The sequence below is a fragment of the Ambystoma mexicanum genome, chromosome 3p, assembly GCF_040938575.1.
Source record: "Ambystoma mexicanum isolate Mex_15411 chromosome 3p, UKY_AmexF1_1, whole genome shotgun sequence".
Taxonomy (NCBI): domain Eukaryota; kingdom Metazoa; phylum Chordata; class Amphibia; order Caudata; family Ambystomatidae; genus Ambystoma; species Ambystoma mexicanum.
The window spans coordinates 120,778,400-120,788,676 of NC_090925.1; positions in this window are offsets into that span (position 1 = coordinate 120,778,400).

Consider the following 10,277-nt stretch of genomic DNA (forward strand, 5'->3'; position numbering starts at 1 on the left):
CCCAGCCTGACGACAGGGAATATTCATGAGCATGTGAATCCATGCCAGACCCCATGCTGGAGAATGTTGAGAACCACATCATCAGTTGAAGTCATTTGAAATTAGGTACTTTTTAAATAAAATAGAGAAATATAAGAGAAGGCATTGTTTGATGTTTGCCGCACATTGTATTAAACTATCATCATTAGATTTTTTAATTAGTATAGTATTTGTATATATAAAAAATAGATTTCTTTCCGAACTGTGAGATCAGACAGTGTATTGACCCCTTGTGATTTAATGTCCTATTTCATATTTGAATATATTTATAATGGTCAAAATGTGTTACACACATTAACCATATTTAAATGCATCTTTTAAACCAGAATGTTTGGCCTTTCATTACACATATGTAAACTTGATTGGCTCTGTTAGATTACTCCTTTAATTTACGCAGGCCACTCCCCTTTTAAAGCTTTTAATAACTTCTTGGGATTGGAGACTGTGTGAGACCCTTTTTAGACCCTGCTACCAAATATTGCATCACTGGTATTAGCCCCTCGGAATTTCTTATCCCAATTAATACACTGTTGACCAAACACATTTCATGTTCGAGTCCATGATCTTCTTTCACGTATAACAAACGGTTTTGTGGGCAGTCCTCTGCGCTAGGCTGGCCGGCGATTAATATTTCATAGGTGGCTTCAATATCTCCTTCCTAAATCACTTGTGTGTTCATTCCAGACTATACGAGGGTTTCCATCTTTAGTTACTGTCATTTTCCACGGGTCTTTGAGTCCATATTTGAAAGTTTATTTGGATTTTTTCCCCCCTCAAGTTACACGTACAGAAAATGTTGCTTAGTCAAGTCTGGTAAAAGTAGTAACATTAGGCATTTGTACTCGTGCGCCAAAAGGTCCTACTCTGCATGCCAACATAAGCTGAACAAACTTCATATGTGGCGCAATGCTTCCACGCGGAGTGAAACTTCTTTGCAATTTAATGCAAACAAGACTTGTTTACCTCAAATGTGAAATCAAAGTCTTAAACACCTCTGTACTCACCAGCAAGGCGCGTGCCATCCAGATGTTACTCGACCTTCATAAAATCTCCACGAGTGGGCGAGATCTTAATATGCCACTTTTTAAAGATTCACAGGCTTTATTTAAATTTTGCCTCACTGAACGAGGTTCTAGGATCTGAAACAATGCTCGTTGAACTGGTAATTTACTGAAGCATGAATGCTAACATGTCCTGTCTTCTTAGGGAAATGCTCATCCAGTCCTGATTTTTTTTCATTGCATTCTGGAGCTTGTAGTCCTGAATTTTTTATCGGAATAGCAAAACTACAAGCCCCAGAATAAATGCAAAAAACAAGAGTAAGCATCTCCCAAATGACAGTAAACATTTCGGCCTGTATGCTTCTGTTAACAACTCCCCATTTTGGAGGCAGTCGGTAATACACCGTGGTAGCTCTATTGTGTCTCGCACTGTAAAAGGAATGCAGTTCTACACCATAAACATTGTTGTGATGGGCAATTTAGAGTACTTACATATTGTCTCCATTTTTTATAACAGATGAAGTCTAATTCGTGTGTGTTGCCTTTAGTGTAGGCATGTAAATGGGACCTGGGTGGCCCATCCAGGTAAGAGTGGTGGCAGAGGCAAGAGGTAATGGTCGCTACACCAGAACAGATGAGGCTGTACCATACAGGATGACTAGATTAGCCATATGAAGAAATGACTGGCACCAGATGCCACTTCTGAGCCAGTTCTTGCTGCCCTTAGCATAGAATGGGGCTGCAACTTACACAATGCGACTATACCAGGTATGCGCGCATTAACTGGCATTACACATAGGCTCCCTAGGGTATTTGAGGGATAGCAGCACTTGGCCATGCAAGGGAATAGCTTACATATAAAGACTATAATGAGTCCATCAATTACTGTTCTTAGCATGAATTAGCAGCACCCGAACATATGAGGATGTTACATATGATGCCTCCTATGTTTAGTATAGTCTTTAACTGATCAAGGCGGTTGCACTTGACATACGATGAAGAGCCTCTGATGAAAGCAACTAGACATGATATGATATGCTATATGGCATTTATAACACGCCTATACACAAGTGTTTCAAGGTGCGACAAGGAAAGGGAGGGGGAACAGAGGGGAGACAGAGACGACGATATTACTAGGCCAGGTGTCATTCAGATCTCGCAAGCGCATGGGTAGGGGTAGGGGGAGGGGAATGTGCAGTACATGGGAAAAAGAATAAAAAACAATACGTAAAAAACGGGCCGTTGAAGCAAGTGCAAGGATAAGTGCAGACATCAGGTGGTGGTGGGACGGTTAGGGATACAGAACACAGTCCCAAGTGCGGAGGTTGCCAGGAAGGCAGTGCAGGGGAGCGACTGGTGGGGGGAAGGGACCTGGGCCAGAGATCAGAGGGTGGCCAGGTAACCAGTGCAGAATCAGTTTCAGCCAGGAAGTCGGCAGGGGAGAGGAGAAGTAAAAGCAGAAGCAGAGAGAAAGGTTTTGAGGTGTTTCCGGAACCGGACATGGTTCTCCTCAAGTTTCAGGGAGGCTGTTCCAGAGGGAGGCCCCAGCCGAAGAAAGATCTACCACCAACTCGTTGCTTGGAGAAGCGACTGACCCTGAGGGAGTTGGAGACGGATGAGCGAAGAGCTCGAGAAGTGGGATATTTAGGAAGTGAGAGTTGAAGGGTTTGAGGCCCCGGGCCCTAGAAGGCCTTGTGGATCCACGCAGCCACTGGGAGCCAGTGCAGAGATTTCTGTTCCGGAGAGATACGATCCCTGGGCTTGAGGCCAAGGGCAAGTCTCGCAGTCCTGTTCTGGATGAGTTGCAGAGGGCAGAGAGTAGAAGCAGGCAGATTTAGAATGAGGCTGTTGCAATAGTCCAGCCCAGAGAGAACCAGAGCTCTGGAGACAGTGAGCTTCTGCAGGAAGGAGAGGAAAGGAAGAATACCTCAGAGGAGGTGCAGCCTATAGTGTGACTTCTTAGAGACGTCAGAGATGTGAGGAGAGAAGGAGAGCGTGGAGTCAAAGATGACCCTGAGGTTTTTAGCCTAACAGGTGGGAGTAGGAAGAGGGCCAAGAGAGGCTGGCAAGAGAGTGACAGGAAAGGGGGAGACATGTTGGGCTGTGCCAGACACATGGGACCCATTCCAGGTATGTGGAGCATGAACGGCATAGATTTAGTAATGGGTGTTCGAGACTACACTTGGTATATGATGGCATCACCGAGACATGTGAGGCCGTCCTGCATATAACAAATAACTGGCATGGTAGGCGCTCTAACTGGCATAAGGTGGTGGTTTATGATGCTGCACTTGGCATATGATGGGAGGATCTCAACATGTGAGATGAAAAGGGATGGGCAAATTTGCCCCCTCCTATGAGGTACATGACGCGGAAGAAGGCCAGGAGATACCGTGAACGCCCATACTATTTCAAACCAATTCTGAGTGCTCCAATGATCGATAAGTATGTTGAGAGGTAGCCAGTCAGCCAGCCCTACAGACCAGGTGTGGTACAGGTCTACCCCAGAGTGGATGAGGAGCCCCAGAATGTAACTAAAGAGACCTCAATTGACAGTATCGATTACGCAAAGAAGCCACATTACCGACGTCGTTCGAGACACCACCACGTAGGAGCGTTAGACATGAAGCACCCGTGCCATCCACACATCGGGACACAAACACACCCGAATACATGAAGAACCTATGCGTACAGTTCTATAAATAGAAGACAGATACACATACATACTGTCATTTAATTTATTATTTTGTCATTAGCTGAACGCAGAAACCAGAAACCGCAAGAAGCAAGAGATCCTGAGTAAAGCTTGCAAATGCTTACATGCAAATAACCTTATGGAACTACAGAAGCACCTATGGAACCTGACAGAGCCAAGTGTGACTAACATAAGGAGAATATATAATAGCATGGACACTGTAGGAATCACATAATGGTTTGGGAAAATTACAGGGGGCCACAAGCCCCTCAGCAAAGAGCTGAGCTAAGTTGAAATCAGGCTGGACAAGAGCAAACGTATGAGAAAGGACCCGCTGCCAAGGCCACCAGATATGAGTGACATTCCATTCCCTGAACGGCAGTAACACCAGCTACAATAAATGCGAATAAGGTCATAATTCAGAGCTGCAGAGCTCCAAATCATAGTCTCCGAACACGTGACCTGGCCGACTCAGACAATGGACAGAAACCAGCGCTGGGAAAGGGAGCTGATCCCACGCCGCCAGACAGAAGCTTGCAACAAAGATATTACAATGTGAGACAAGTGTTGCACAAGATGAACAAGCACTCATAGTCTAATGTGGTGCACACAAGTTACAATACAAACACAGACGTTCTTATTACCTTGAGAAGGTACACCAAGAGCTGAGAATCTTTGTGGATCACAGTACTGGGGAGGTCAGCTCTACCCAATCACAGTTCAGGCTCCAGGGATGGGTAACAATGGGCAAGAAAAATGGTAAGACCCTCACACTGCAACATTGTTCGAGATAGCAAGTTGGGGATGGACCAGGCCAGCCACCTGACATGCGAGAGCCAGTAGAATCACTCATAGTTAATGATATAGGTTATTAGGCTCATGACGACCAATCCAGTATTGCAGTAGGTTTTCTGGACAAGGGCCCAGGTTGTGAAGTCACTTGGATGTAATTTTAGGACAAAACTGACCTGCGAGCCAGGAGACGTTGAGTGTTCTTGGATTTCTTCTTTCCTTGTACTGAACCCTGTTGGTATTGCTGTAATAAACCGCAGTTTCAATTTGCTGTCTGACTGGGTCTACGTTCCTTTTGGGGGAAGGTGTTGGGCCTTCCGATAGTTCACGAAGTTAGTAGCCAGAGGATGGTTGGCTGCGCCAGCCGGCACCAAATCGAATCCTTCGCCGCCGAACCTGAAAGGCTGCGTGACGCTCACATATTTTGAGAGAGACGGGAAAACGCGTGCCCATTTAAAGGTCGTCAGGAGCCCCTTGGAAATCATCCTGCCCAAGATCAGCAAGTTTTCCAAGCCGACCAGGACGTAAGTATTGATCCAGCACGACAGCAACTCTGGGTGTGAGGGAGGGTATTGAGTATTGTGGAGTATTGGTGACGTATTGTTTAGTAGTGTCATAGTATTGTTAGTGTTGCTGTAGGGAGCAGGGACAGGAGCGGAGGTAGAAGTTCCTTTTATATGTTATGGGCACATTCGGTCGTCGAGGTAAGAGGTTCTGGCGAATAACCAGACTATTGACTTAAAGGCTTGGATGACAAAAGTTATTTAAGTAAGGTGTTCCTGTGAGTTGGGCGTTTTAGCTCGGGTCATAGATGATGGTATTCCCGTGAGGGTTAGCAAGGGAGCTAGCCTAGATTGCGGCAGGTGAGTCGGCTGTTTAAGTCTCCTGGAGAGAGGCATTTCACATGTTAGGCAACGCAACAGGTGCAGTTTGATCCTTAACGTCTACTTATACTGATGTCTATATACTTATCTTACTGCTTGCTCCACTTACATCACCTGTTGCCTACTTATCCTGTAAATCTTGTAATTGTAAATATCTTTAACACTGTACCCTGCAAACATTTTGACTGTTAACGTCTCACCTGCAAAATCTGCAATTTTATATATCTTCACATATTGTGACTGTTAACTTCTGTAACCTAAGCCTAAAGCCTACATGTACTGCTTGCGCCCAATTATCTTCGGGTTTGGCACGCCATACAAAAAAATAAAACAAGAGAATAGTGGTATACTCTGCCTGGAGAGCAGGAAGACAGCTGTGGGGTTTTGTGTGGGTTTGGGAGTAACAGGCTATTACTGTGTGTGCGCGATATTTGATTTATCTATATTGTTTTGATAGCTTGGTGACGTCTCCCATAGGTTTGCATATAGGACACAGAAAATTTGTGACGGTGAGGGGCTGGTATTGAGTACTTGGGATTGGCAGATGAGGTGAACCAGTGGCGAGGAGGGGAAGGTGCATGCACAGGATTGTGGTTGTGTGCCTGAGGAGACAGCGATTATGAAGGAGGGGCGGTGCACGGAGCACGTCTGATAAGTTGTAGAGCGAGAGAGGCTCATAGAAACTGGAAAGTATTATCATTGCATTGTGACTTATTCCTGAACAGCGGATTATCAAAACCCTCAACCTGAGGTTGGGTAAAAGGTTTTGAAATGTATCCAGGTAAGTGGGGGACTACTCCCCTTCAGCATTTGTGTAAGACACAAGCGCCTTATAAGGTAAAAATATGCAAATGTAGCATAGAATGGTCCAAAAGTACAGAAGGTAAATTAATAAAACCATGGCCACCTTGTGGGAGTTTCTCCAAAGACGTGCAGCAATCGCTATTGACACACATACAGGGTGCCTACAAGGGGAAGAAACTGACCAAACACATGGCTATATTTGAATTGTGGCGCATGTTTCAGGAGGGCGATGCCGCAAGGTGTCAGTGGATGCTAAGCCAAAAGGAGGAAAAGGACCAAGGGACTCATCCCTCCACACCTCTCCCTGCCCCTCCAAGTGTAGTATCTTATGACACAGACGATGAATAGGGAATGTATCCAATGAGGGAACTAAAGGCAGCAGAGGGTTCTTCAAATCTGACGTACAAGCCATCACCATACACTAAAGAGGATAAGCATAAAGGCGCAGGACAGCCAGCTAGTGATGCAGGGGTGAGCAGTAAGGTGCAGCAGCGCGCGTTGGAGGAGTTCGAGGGCATAAGCAGGATGGATAGCAGCACAAGTACTTTTAAAGCTCAAAGGGAAGTCAAATGAAAAGGCAGAAGCGGCGACCAAGGCTGAAAGCCTGAAGAGGGAGAGCGAAACGACAGATTGGGCAGAGCTGATGGAAGAGGAGGATAGAAGGGAGAAGGACAGGTAAGTGAGGTTAGAGCGCGAGGACAGAGAGAAGGAGGGAGGAGGAACTGGAGCTGGAAGACTTGGAGCAAAGAAGGGAAGAAGAGAAAGCATTTGGAAAGAGCAGGAGGAAAAAATAGAGAGGGATCTCAAGGAGAGGAAGAAAGCGGAAAGGCAGATGAGCGAGAAAAGGGAGAGAGGACTAGAGAAGGCAGAGATACAGAGATAGCAGTGCAAGAAAACTCAAGTTAGCAGAGAAGGAGCAGAGAAAGTTGCAGTTGGCAAGATTGGCGAGAGAATGAACGTGCAGGAGGAGGACGAGCGAGCAATAAGGGCAGTGAAGAAGACACAGGCAGCAACGTATAGGGACAAGAACAAACGAGAGGAGGACAGGCGAACAGAACCAGATGCACAAACTCACGAGGCAGGAGCGAGTCAGAGGGGGGGTGGAGCAGGCCTAAGGTCCTGGGCAGGAGGCAGCAAATATGACTTACTAGACATTGATCTTAGCATGAAACCTAATGCAGACTTATCAAGGAGACTAATTTCTGCTGATGATTTTTGTAGCAACATGGACACAAGATCCGACAATGACAAGCACAGTGGTGACAAGAGGGGGGAGCAGCACCGGTCACAGTCCATGGGGACATACAAGTGGGCCTCATGGGAATATAGGACCCACACACAAGGAGAAGGAGGGGCCGATTCAGAAGAAAAAGGCACATCAAATGGACAACCTTCGCACTGCAAATAGACATAGAGATTTCCCAGGACGAAGGAAGGGGTTGACAGCCAAAGCTTGCTCAAGAGGACGATTGTCCAGAGCTTATGACGATAACAGGAGAGTACCCACATTGCAACTAGTAGATGTATGCACAGAGATTGAGGACGAGAGAGGACGTCAACAAATCAGACTGTACCGAAGAATACCCAAGGAGGTGAAGGCATATGGAAGCACACAGACAAAAAGAATGTGAAGTGTTGGTTACCATCATTGAGCATAGTGCATCATTGTAGATTATCGCAGGAGAAAGTTAAGCAGAAGGCGGAAGATAGGAAGGCAGATTTCCAAACTCATGCTGTGGAAACTATCGAAGTATTTGATGGAAGGGGTGGTTATAACCAGCCCCCTGCACAAGCACAGCAGTAGTATCAGCAACCACAACAGTTTGCACCACCCATGGGAGGAGGGTACATGGGGTGGGGAAGCCCACAGCAGGGATTTCGAGGAAGGGGAGGATTCCAAAGGGGGCGTGGCTTCGGGCCACAAACGCATCACAACCAAGGGGGATTTTCCGGAGGATTTTGGGGATATGGACAACAGGTGCAGCAGAATCCCAGGGGACTTTTCAGGGTTTTTCTGAGACAAGGGAGAGAGCCACAACAGTGCTGGACTTGCGTCCAGCTTGGACACATTTCACGGGTTTGCCGATTTAGAGGGACACAATAGAATTGGGGAGAGCAGAGCCAGCAGCAATATCAAGGAGACCAAGAAGATAATTATGTACAGGATCAACAGCCACAAGGGCAGTTGCAAGGTACCTATTGAAGAGCAAGTGTCGATTATCACCCCCGCTCCAGTTGCGCCCCTCCCATTACCTTTTGAGTTCACACCAAAGTATGTGACGTATGAAGAACAGTTAAATCAGCAAAGACCAGCACATGGGCTCTGCCCAGTACCCATCAGTGTAACAACACCTATTAATATAACACCAAAGAAAACCTGGACAGTATGGTATCCATTAAAAAAGCCATACCTACATTCTAAACAATATGACAGTTGTATGAATAAAAAACCTGAAGAAGCAAAGATGATTATGAAGGAAGAGGAATGGTGATGTCATAAGAAATCGGACTGATGCACTGTTACGCTCTCCTGGTATCAACGGAGACGCCACCCAGCCCTGGCCGGATGATTTGCACTCTTGAACCCACTCCCGGTCCCTTGGTATTGCCTCTGGTTAAAGATGGGTCTGCAATATAGGAGAGCTGGATTCAATACCAGATTGTCTTTATGTTTTCCCACCTCCTTTGGTCTCAACTCCTTCCTCCCCCTTGGGCCTTCTCCTCACCTTAATATTGTAAAAGGTGGATTCTCCGTCCTGCTCCTAGTGGCAGGGGCGCGTAGATGTGGGGGCGAGCAGCGACCAAGTTACTTCACTGGTGCAAGCCCCCCTGTGGGAATCCAGGCCTGCTGCGACTCCGTAGGTTTGCTGCTTTACAGTCTTCATATGCAGTTCTTATGTTCCGTTTAATTCGAATAATAATGCTTTGCTTCTCTCCTTTTAGGTATGGAAAGGTATTTTGGTGTTGTCATGCAGTTTGAAGATGAGCATGGGCCGGTAGGCGAAAGCGCGGTGCGCGCGATGCTGTCCGGTGAGTAATGCGCGATGTGCTGCGCTGTTTCGCCTTTTATATTACTAACCTGTGACTTTTCTCTCCTTGCAGGTTGCGATGTTCCTCGCCGAGCGCCGTAATGTTCCCGCAATGATACTGACCAGGAGATGACTACCAAGGTAAGAATTGTGTGGCTTTCTTCATTCGGGAGGAAACGCGAGTAAACGCTTACTAATGCTGTCTTTCTTTCTCCTCTTTCCATGTTATGGTATTCCAGGATGCATGCAGTGCCGGATGATGGAGTTCGTACCTTCATGTGAGTGGAACTGAAGTCAGCGATGGATTGAAGACCAGATACTGTTCCAGGTAAGTTTCGTAGTGTTCTTTCTCTCTCTGCAGGTGCTTGGTTTCAGGTAAGCTGGCATCAAAGAACTTGACACGGTGAGCGTTACGCTGCCCACAGCAGAATAAAGCAAAGCATGTTCTGCTGTTTGGGTGTGGTTTAAATTGTCTCAGGTAAAGTAGTCCAGGTAAAATAGTCCCAGGCCTGCCACACCCAAAGTAGTCCAGGTAAAGTAGTCCCAGGCCTGCCACACCCTAAAGACTAGACCGCATAGCTCAGTTCCTTGTAACTGAGCTATGTGTGTGCCTCCATGTTTGCTGAAATCCCTCTCGCCCCCAAGTTAAATAGTCCCAAGTAAATAGTCCCATTCTAATTTTGGTCTTCATGATGGTTATGAGCCTGGTGCCAAAGGCGCCAGGACTTACTCCAAGAGAGTCTTGGATGAGGTCTTAAGGCCTTTGACCTGGCCCTAACACGAAGGCTGACTTGCCAGTGAGGGCCAGGGGCAAGGGTCATGACACAAACATATAGAAGATATAATGACCAGAGAATACTGACAAGAGACGAAATACCAAGGAGATACCATGGATAAGTGACATCTTGAGCCCAAGGTGAAGAAGTTGATGTCAAGATGAAGAAACTTATGCCATACACATGATGAAGATATTTAGATAGTTTAAACGTGTACAGATGCAAGTAACATTGTGAAGTTTGCTTATGCTTAATAG